The sequence below is a fragment of the Lissotriton vulgaris genome, chromosome 3_2, assembly GCF_964263255.1.
Source record: "Lissotriton vulgaris chromosome 3_2, aLisVul1.2, whole genome shotgun sequence".
Classification (NCBI taxonomy): Eukaryota; Metazoa; Chordata; class Amphibia; order Caudata; family Salamandridae; genus Lissotriton; species Lissotriton vulgaris.
In genome coordinates, this window is record NC_141690.1 from 279,105,830 (window position 1) to 279,116,334 (window position 10,505).

The 10,505-nt window shown below is 48.1% G+C and overlaps 1 protein-coding gene across 1 annotated transcript in view; it reads right to left on the bottom strand.

Moving 5' to 3' along the window:
• CCDC142 (coiled-coil domain containing 142) overlaps positions 1 to 8,903 on the bottom strand; it is a 138,645-nt gene extending 129,742 nt beyond the window's left edge. Inside the window, exons 1-2 of the mRNA XM_086964351.1 lie at positions 8,769 to 8,903; positions 5,204 to 5,427 (exon numbers count right to left, since the gene is read on the bottom strand). The gene's annotated coding sequence lies outside the window, so the exon portion shown is untranslated. The remainder of the gene's footprint in view (positions 1 to 5,203; positions 5,428 to 8,768) is intronic.
• Positions 8,904 to 10,505: the final 1,602 nt, after the last annotated feature.

Here is a 10,505-nt window from a genome sequence, read left to right on the forward strand (position 1 = left end):
TGAATGCTGCCAGGCTGATGGCTGTGTGAATTGGCTGCATCGGTGAATGGCCCCCTGCTCCCATGATATGCATTTCAGACAATGGCACATCCTTATGTCTCCTCCCCCTGTCAGTACTATTGAATGTTTAAGGGAGCTGATTCCTTTGGTCTGGATAGCTCATTCTGCCAAAAGCGCATCCGTTACTTTAGTACAGATGGGGGATGTTTACCAATTTGCCCAAGATCAGACTTTGGTTGGGTAGGAGTAGCTGGGATTCTAACTCTAGACATTTATAGTTAGACCTCATCTTGTGACTATCACATCCAGTTCGTTTCTGCCTCCGACTAAAGGGGAACATTTTTCCATGAGGAAGCAGGAACTGTGTGTGTGTGTGCTCACACCACATGAAGTGGCATTTTTATTTCTGACAGTTCATGTAACATCTATGAAGTGTTTCTTTCCACTGTTTAATGATAATAGCAGATAAACTCCTTACTGTGGACTCGCCCAAAGCTGGTTGGAAATTAAGAACTCGTATGTTCCGATTTTTAACAGGAGAAGTGTAACGTTGAGACACCTAAGGGGATCGCGTCGTCTTCACCCATCACTAAATTGTGTCAAGCCATCCGACAAAACCACACAGCACGCCTTTTCATGGATATTGCATTTAAACCAATTAAGTATGGATTTTATCAACGGACCACGTCCGGGTGAAAGGCTGAGACGGCTCTGTCTGGATTTATGCCAGTGACTTGTTATATTTAGATATTTAGCAATACACTCTGACATGCAAAGTCACTTTCAACATTTTAAGCAAATATCACTACTTGGCAAGGTAGTTGGACAGGGGCAATTTAACTTTGTCGTTTTGTAGGGGATCCGCACTGTGTGGTTCAGGTGGTATTTGTCCCTCGCAGTTACAATTGCAGCCTCTCTCGTGTAGTCAGGACATAATGTTTCTACTTCTGAAGTTTCATTTAGTTATTTAAGCTATTCTGGTAGTTGTTTTCGTTTGAGCGGCAGGCCGGATACCAATGGTTTGTTCAGAATAGCCAAGCACTGGAAACATGGCTATGCTTGCTTCCCTACCCCCTGGCTGTGCTTGCTTTTCCGCCCCCTGGCTGTGCTTGCTTTCCCGCCCCCTGGCTGTGCTTGCTTCCCCGCCCCCTGGCTGTGCTTGCTCTCCCGCCCCCTTGTTCCCCTTCCCCTGGCTGTGCTTGCTCCCCTGCAACCTGGCTGTGATTGCTTCCGGGCCCCCTCGCTGTGCTTGCTTCCCTGCCACCTCACTGTGCTTGCTTCCCTGCCCCCTCACTGTGCTTGCTTCCCTGCCCCCTGAGTGTGTGTGTGTGGCTCTGGGTGGGTGTGTGTGGCTCTGGGTGGGTGTGTGTGGCTCTGGGTGGGTGTGTGTGTGTGTGTGTGTGGCTCTGGGTGTGTGTGTGTGTGTGTGTGTGTGTGTGGCTCTGGGGGGGGTGTGTGTGTGTGTGTGTGTGTGTGTGTGGCTCTGGGTGTGTGTGTGTGGTAGTAATTGCTGTCTGCTGAGCTCGTCCGTAGGGTACAATAGGTCTCACATTTGCGAGAGATTAAGCTAATGGCAATGTAAATGACAATGCCATTTATTTATCTGTTTTCAAAACCAACACATAAATACAAATTTTGTCATTTAAAATGCCAATAGCTCTAACTTTTCCAAAGGCGAAACCATTGCATTGTAAATGCTTGTTTACATAGTCAACCCTACTTTTTGCCTGGTATTTGATGCAATTTTGGCATCCCCAGTGCCAGATATATTTACTAAAACTGTAAAACTGCTCCCTCAATCGGCGATATCTTTAGCACCCGGTAAGTCCCTAGTAAATGGTATCCCTGGTACCTAGGGCAGAGAGACTAAAGATGGTCCGTAAGGGCTGCAGCATGTATTGTGCAACCCTAAGGGACCCCTCACCACACTCATGCAAACTGCCATTGCAGGCTGCGTGACATGGTGCAGAGAAAAGAGAAGACACAACATGGCACATCTCCTGTGTGCCATGCCTGCAGACACTGCATGATATGTAAGTAAGTCACCCCTACAGCAGGACTTACAGCCCTCAGTCAGGGTTGATTATATTACATGTAAGGATATATCTGCATTAGCATATATGCCCCTGTCATATCCATGTCGATTCTTGGGCGTTGCCAGTGAACCGGGAAGCCATCTTGAGTACATGTACTAGACCCTGGTGATTACGAGTTCTCCAGCTACATGATGGCTTCACTGAAACTAAAAATGTTTGGTAGCAAACATCTCATATTAATAAACGCACACTGATTCCAGTGATGGATCTATTAATACATGCACCCAGAGGGCACCTTAGAGGTGCCCCCTGAAAACCTACTAACCTCTAGTGTACTGGCTGACTGGTGTGGACCTGCCTGCTACCACAGACAGGTTTCTGACACCCCGCAGGTGAGAGCCCACTGACTCTGAGGGCAGATGTTGTCACCTCCTCCAAGCAGGATGGCTAAGTAATCAGCATATCAAGGCAGGCAGCAACAAAGGCCGCAGCTGCCTTTGATTTGCAAACCAGGCTTCCCCCCAGACATGGGAAATGCCAGCCCCTGCCCGGGTCCCATTTGGCACCAGGGCAGGCGGGAAAATTAGCTATTCAAGAGGCGTGTTCCCCATCAAGCTAGTTCCACCCCTAAGGTTGGCTTCCTCATGTGAACATGAAAACTAGAATTTCACCATCTTGGTTTTTGGTGGAATTAGGCTCACTGGGATAGGGTTATGCCCACTTCCTAAAGAAAGTGCTCATGCAAGGGGTGAGTCGCCGTAAAGGTAAGTAGCCCATTGGCTACTACCTGTAACTCCCATTAACACCCCTAAATTGAGCATTTAGGTGGCACCCCTCATGTTGGAAACTTGGATTAGAAGGGTCCAGAAGAAGAGGACAAAGAAGAGCTTTGAGAAAATGAGAACTGAAGACTTGCTGTGGACTTCTGTCGCCAAAGCCTACCTGCCTGCACCAGTCTTGACAATTGTAACCAAGTGACTCATCTTACAGCTGAGCATCTGCCAAGAGCACCGGTAGACTGCCATCCCCTCAAAAATTGCCAGCAATTTCCCTCGGCATAGCGGAGCTACTTCCCTGCAGGCCGCAGGCACTGAAGATGCTGAGTCTGGTTCTCCGTGTTTCAACTCCTCGGCCAGCCCAATGCAGCAGCCGCCCAGGAAAAGGTACTTGTGCTCCTGAAATTCAGATCTGTCCCCCCACTGAGTAAGAGAACACCAGGAGTAACTGGAGCTGGACAGCACCAATACCCAGGGCACAGGGCCCCTTGAAGCAAACCAAGATCGTGTGAGTCCAATCTGGACTCCCACTGCACCAAGACCAAGCAGCCACCGAGGGAAGTCAGCTCTGCAGAGACCTACTTCCAGAGAGGCCTAGCTGTCCTGATTTTTGCAAGTCCGACAACCATGAGGGCCTTTAATGCACCAAACCCAGCCGACGTATCTACACTGCCTCCAGGCATCTCAGCCCGGGTACCCAAGAATCAGCTGTGCTTTCTTGCTCCCCGGACCCTTGTGACCAGAGCCCCCCACTAGGAGATCCCAAGCTTGTCCCAAGTCCCCCTATGTAGCCTGTTTTTAGGTGGCCTCTCTTCTTTCCACTAGCATAGAGTGCAAAGCTACCAACCTGACCAGCACCTCTGCACGAGGATGCCTATGGGTAGGTAACAAGTAACTGCTGGTGGTACTTTGAACCTTTTCCCCCTCTGAACTTAAGTCCTGAAGGAGACCCCCGGAAACCAACTGAAAATAACTGTATGCAATATATGCCCCCCCCCCCCATAGGAAAGGACTGCTGCGTAAAGATGCATTTAAGTGACCACTTTACTTGCCTATAAAAATAGAGATTTAAAAAGTACTTACTTTATAACCAAGTTTTTGGTCTCACAATTTATATAAAAATACAAGTTATTTTTCTATTGGTCTCAGAATTATTATTGAGTGGGTGTCTCATTTATTGTCTCTCTGCGTAAAACAAATGCTTAAAACTACCCTCGAATAAGCCTAAACTGCTCGCCCACACTACCACAATAGAGAGAGCATTTAGTGCCGTCATTGTTGTCTCTGTAAAACAATAAGGGTTGCCTGGACTCTCTACACAGTGCACCTTGTTTTGGTCCACTATATAGAGAGCCAGCTTCCCACAACACTGAGAAACCAAACATTCCCAATTCAATGGCCATCAAGGTGCAACACTCTAAAAAAGACAACTTCTGCATCAACAGATCATTCCACGCGAACAACTGTAAAGGCATTTTACTCCATGGTTCCAAATGCCATTGTAGCCATCCAAACTGGGAATCATATCTCCCTTTTTCCACATACTATCAATGCATTCCACATCCAAAAATGCCAAACCTAATAATCCACATGCAACGGACACAATGTTCTTTTGTCAACCCTTCTATTTGCCATTATAAATCCTGACATCATACTATGCATACTTTTCTAAATCGTTTTTGGCCACTATAGGTGTGGCAGGGTATACTCAGACATGAGTCCCTTTCTCACTGCCCCATCAGGATTCAAGCAAGCCGGAAGAAGGCTGAAATGCCAGAAACCGGTCCCCGGTAGCATGTCTCCTTTCTGGTGAAGAATTGGCTTGGTAGTTTAGTCTGCCCTGTTCCCATGATGCACTGGGCCAGGGACAGACTGATTTGCATATAGCCAGGTTCTGAGCTGGGATGGGGCAGTGAGATAAATAACGGTGATGGATCAAGCCCTGATCTTTGGACTGGGTAAGAGTGGTCTGTTTAACTCAGACACTCTGTTCATCACCACCCCCCTTTTCTGAATCATCATACTATGCAGAGCACTCAGCAGCTGGTCCAAAAAAAGGTCTACATTATCTCTACTTGCACCGTACTCTGATTTTCATCAACTACCAAGAGCCTCAGAACATTAGAGGAGTCCCTAGGAATGCCAAGCACCATCATCAACTGGTAACGTAACCACTAATGATATCATTAGATCAGGAGTGTGAACACTGGCCTTTGATAACCAAATCTAAGCATGGATTTTAAAGATCTTCACAAGGGACAAACCTACAAATAAATTTTAATAAAAATTGTTTATATCATGATAATTTATTTGAAAGACGGCATAGATGAAGCACTCAAGGGCAAGTTTGTGTTTAGACTAATCTTCAGTCTCACACTCTGCAGGTGTTACCTGTCAATGTTCAGCGTCCGTATCTCGGCTCCCTCCAGAGGCAGGCCAGGCTCCTCAACACGCTACTGTGCAGCCACCTTCTGAAGGGGTCTCCGTCCATAGCGCAGCAGGTGTAGCCACACGGCCAAATCTCAATCAATCCGGAAACCAAACGATATCTATGTCATTCTGCAGGAGTCGCAGGATTCTTGTGCGAATATCAAACACCAGTCATGTGACGGTACCTGTGAATAGAGGAAAATTTAACACAAACAAATTCCAGTCACAAATGCAATCTTGGCCTGAGGTAGTTTGCGGCTTAATAAGAACAACAACATCACCTTCCCTAAAGCCTGCTCACTGTCCCTGGAGACCACTGGCAATTTGTCTAGCATTGGAAGTGGCTTGTTATTTCTAGGGGTGTGTGAAACAAACACCTACAATTTTTTGTGTGCGATATTTCACACCAGAATGTAGTTCACCAGTATTTTACATCACTTTTTTATCTGCTGGAGAACAGGTCTCAGGAGAAGACGGCTCACAAAATACTGGCACGAGAATGATTTGAGCAGATGATGTCTCCAGGAAGACATTTTTGTCCAAACTAGTCTCCTGACTGACTGAAATATTTTTAAAGCGCTCTTTTGCCGAGGCGTCTTGGCGCTACAGCACAGAAGAAGTTACAGAGCTGAGTTAGGGCATAGAGAAGAGCCAGGTTTTTAATGCCTTCCTAAAGCTCAATTTAGATTTGTCAGACCGCAGCGCAGAGGGCAAAGAATTCCATAATTTGGAGGCGTGGATAGGGAGTAAGGCCCAGGTGTTTGAGAGAACCTGGGATAGTTATTGAAATATAGTGACTAGGATTCCGAAATATGGGTGTTAATTTTTAGTAGTCTGCGGTTCACAGGTTTTGACCATGATACATATTTTAGAGCCCAGTAACATTTCACAGTCCACTTATGATGTATCCATTCAGACTAGTCGCGATCTCAGGACACGTGAATTTTTTATACAATACAAAATAGAAAAATTCCAAATGAAGGCCACCCCTAACCCAAGGACACTGTGTACTTAAGAGTATATTTTTGATACCCTCGCTGTATTGATTCTGAAGTGCTAGATCTCACGTCTGCCACTCCACTGGTGTGGTTTTTCTGACTTTGCCCTGGTGCTCATCTGCTGATTCCATTCACCATGTACCAGTCTCCATAGCTATATCCAGGTAATAATCACTGGTTGCTACATTTCACCCCTATCTCTAGCTCTTGGATACTAGCTCGGCAACCGGGTCTCTATTTCAAAATCCTTGTAGCAATCTCTGTATTGCTCCTCTGGTCTCTGTGACAGTACTGCTCTCTGGACTATGTCACTATCTGGGGAACTCGTCACTGTCTTTGGATCTTGCGTCTTATCTTTGGACTCCAGTCATTGTACCTGGATCCTACCCACTGTCTCTGGATTCCTGTTCATGTCCACTCTTTCTCTAGATCTTGGATACTCTCGCTGGGCTTCCATTAATGTTGTTGACCATTTCAATTACTCTCTAGATCAATCACTAGATCACTGTTCCAGTATCTAGACTCATTACTGTCACAGGCTCTGGTCATTACATTAAGATCTATCCCTGCTTCCCAGTCACTGAACCAGCCGGGTAATCACTTTCTACAGATGTTAGGGCTAATTAGACAGTCATTACAGTTTGGACGCCATCTCCTTACTAAAGCTATGTAATTTCTGTACTTATCTGAAAACAGATCACTGAGTCGTAACCCTACTCACTGTATCCTGGAAGCCATCTCTGGTCATTTTATTCCAGGCGCTAGATTAGTTCTGGATTAATATACCTTCGCATGTACATAAGGGTAGCTATATTTGATATGTTGTATATTCCTGGCCACTGCCTCACAATCCTGGTTGCGGTCGTCTGTAATTCCTGGTCATAAGTCTTTAGGTTTTGGTTGCTGCCTATGGTTCTAGTCATTCTTGAGCCTCTGGATCCTGGTCTTTGATGTTTCATCATTATCAAGTCTCTTGGTCCTTATCACTGTCTCAGGAACCAGTTTGCTGTCTCTAGCTATCAACTCTCTGGACATTGGCATTTGGCTCACGCCCATCATCAAATCTCTCGATCCTCGTCGGTGTCTTGGGTGCTTGGACATTGCCACCGCCCTGGATCCTGTTGGCTGTTTCTGATCTCGATTAAATCCTAGCAAAGTGGACGCTTTCTTTGATCATTTGCAAGTCTCCGGACACTGGTCACTATCTTTGGTCAGTATCAAGTCTCTGGACGTTTGTCCCTTTCTCTGTGTCCAGACATTGGTCATTGGTCTCTGGGTCCTGATCTCTGACCATTTATCAAGGCGGGGTCTTGATCTCTGGTCCCTTATTAACTCTCTGATCATTATCAAATCTCTGAAAACTGGTTGCTGTCTCAGGTTCCTCCTGGGTGATGGTCTCAGGATTTTAGTCACTGTGTCTGTGTGTGGTCAATATCAACAACCTGGATCCTGTGTGCTGTCTCTAGTCATTACCCAGTCTCTGGGTCCTTGTCAATGGTCCCATTCATTATCAGTCTCTGGGTCCTGGATTATGGTTATCATCATCATTAGATCTCCGGTCATTATGAGGCCTCTGCGTCCAGGTCTCTGATCATTATTAAGTCTCTGGACGCTTGTCTGTGGTCATTATCAAGTTTCTGGGTTCTTTCCTCCGGCCCCATTCATTACCAAGTCTCTGTGTCCAAGTTTCAGGCCATCATCAAGTCTTTCTGCCCAAACACTATGGTCATTACCAAGTCTCTGATCTAATTCATTGTCAGATTTCAGGTTCCTGGTCATTATCAATCCCGTGCTCGTGGCCTCTGACCCCATTCATCACCTACTCTCTGGACCCTGGTCCTTACCCAGTATCTGGACGCTGGTTTATGGTCATTTTCCAAGTCTCTGGGCTCTTACCTCGGGTCCCATTATCAGATTTCAGGGTCCTGTTAATTAGCAATCCCTGGCCCCATTCTTGGCCTACTCTCTGGACCTTGGTCCTTACCCAGTCTCTTGATGCTGGTCTATGGCCATTAGTCTTTGGTCCCATTCATTATCAGATATCAGTGTCCTGGTCGTTATCAACTCCTCATCTCTGGCCCCATTCATCGCCTACCCTCTGGATCCAGGTCCCCACCTACTCTCTGGATCCGGGTCCTTACCCAGTCTCTGCATGCAGGTCTATGGTCATTACCAAGCCTCTGATCTCATTCCCTGTCAGATTTCATGTTCTGGTCGTTATCAATCCCGGCTCCTGGCCTCTGGCCCCATTCATCACCTACTCTCTGGACCCTGGTCTTTACCCAGTCCCTGGTCCCATTCACGGCCAGATTTCAAGACCCTGGTCATTATCAACCTCTGGCCCCATTCATCACGCACCCCGTGGATCCGGCTCCTCACCCAGTCCCTGGGCCGGGCCCTCGTGCTGTAATCACTGCCCTGTCACCTACGCTGGTCTGTGGTGATTGCCAGGGCCCCTGGTCACCTCCACATCTCCCCTCAGACCCATCCGTGCTCCCAGCCCCCACGGAGCTCAGGGGCCGCCTTACCCAGGGTGGGAGTCCCGGGGCCGCTGGTGACCTCCAGGGGAGCCCCGCCGCCCCGGTCTCTCCCCGCAGCTCCGCCGTTAGCGGCTCCGTTCCCTTGGCTACAGACCGCAGCCGGCGGCGCGTACCGACGACGTCAGAGCGACAACGTCAACCAGGTACGCATGCGCGAGCTCTGAGGCACCCCGGGGGCGCTACAAGGTACTCCCGGGGGACTAAGCGAAATGCAAAGAACCTCAGGGGTACCTGAGGGGCGCCCTGGCAGCAAGGGTGCACGGGAGCGTGGACCTGACTCATGCTGAGGACTAAAGTCATACATGCCAACATTTCAGAAGAGCAAAGAGGGAGATTTAAAAAAAAATCGGGAGTATGGGGCATTGAATCGGGTTACTGGCATGTATGGGCTTTTGAAGTGTGCTGCTGCAGGATCGGACATTTAAAACACAAATGCACGTTTTCTCATACCTTTAGGAACCAAGGAGCGCAATGGCAGGCAGAGAGAGTGTGATGCAAGTGTTGTGCACTGGCCTGGCAGGTTGCTGGCAGTGCATGCTCCCCCCCTCCCCGCCCCACCCTACCCCCCCCCCCCCCCCTGGCTAAAACAGCTTCCCTTGCACACACACAGCCCTCCACCCCCCCCCCCCAATACTTCACAGGTCTTTAAAAGACCATTCCCTCGTTAATGACCCTTTGTTGTTTTTCACCCCTTCTAGACCCCCTGCATCGCCACTCTGACTATTGCTGGAAGAATTGGCACTTTACACAATACCAAGCCGTCAGCTGAAACCCTGAGGAATCAGGTTTTTTAGGTCTCGCCTGTCGATGCGCATGCGCATCAAGCAAGGCGAGAGTATTGGGACTTATCCACTCTTTATCCACACTGCAAGGAATCGTGGCGATTCCTTGCAGTGCCCGTGACTTTTAAGCTCAATGCGCATGCGCATTGAGCTTAAAAGCGCGTGCACGTCCGTCTTTGTTTACCCGCTCCGCCCCCTCCCCTTCCCGCCGTGTCGCATTTCTCCTCCCCCCTCCCCTCTCTTCCCTCCGTCTTGTTTATTTTACCCGCTCCGCCCCCTCCCCTTCCCGCCGTGTCGCATTTCTCCTCCCCCCTCCCCTTATCTGCTTTCCCTCCGTCTTTTTTTTTTTTACCCGCTCCGCCCCATCCCCCAACTCAACTCGTAAATGCTGTTACATCATATTATGTGGGGTTTTTGTTGTTGTTTTTTTGTTAAAGTACCCATGTCACGTCCCTTACATTTGGTTAATAGTTTACTTTTGTATACTTCTAACGTGTATTGTTTATCGGGTAATGCCGTTAAAATATTTCAGAAGCCGCATTTTCATTCATCAACAAAATTGCTAATTGTGGTGCCTGGTTTTGCTCTTTACAAAATAGCTATCTCCCTGTACCTTAAACATGTATGTATAACTGCCTCTGCACGCCTGCCTGCTTCCGTGCTTGCCTCTGCTAGAAAGCAGGCGTGGTGGACATCTGCAAACTGAAGGCCTCGGTGGCAGCAGGAAGAACTATCGCTTCCCCTCCCCCCTGCGCCGGGCGGGTGTGCTCATCCGACACCTCGGCGTGTCACGCTGCCTCTAATCAGGGTTTGTTTATGTCTGCGGAGACGCTGAAAGCATCTCTCCTCCTGCAGGGCCCGGGCAGCAAAGCGCCTGGATTAGCGGGTTTATTATATTTTTTTGTTTTGATATAGCGCCGCGCCCTACTTATGCTTAACAAAT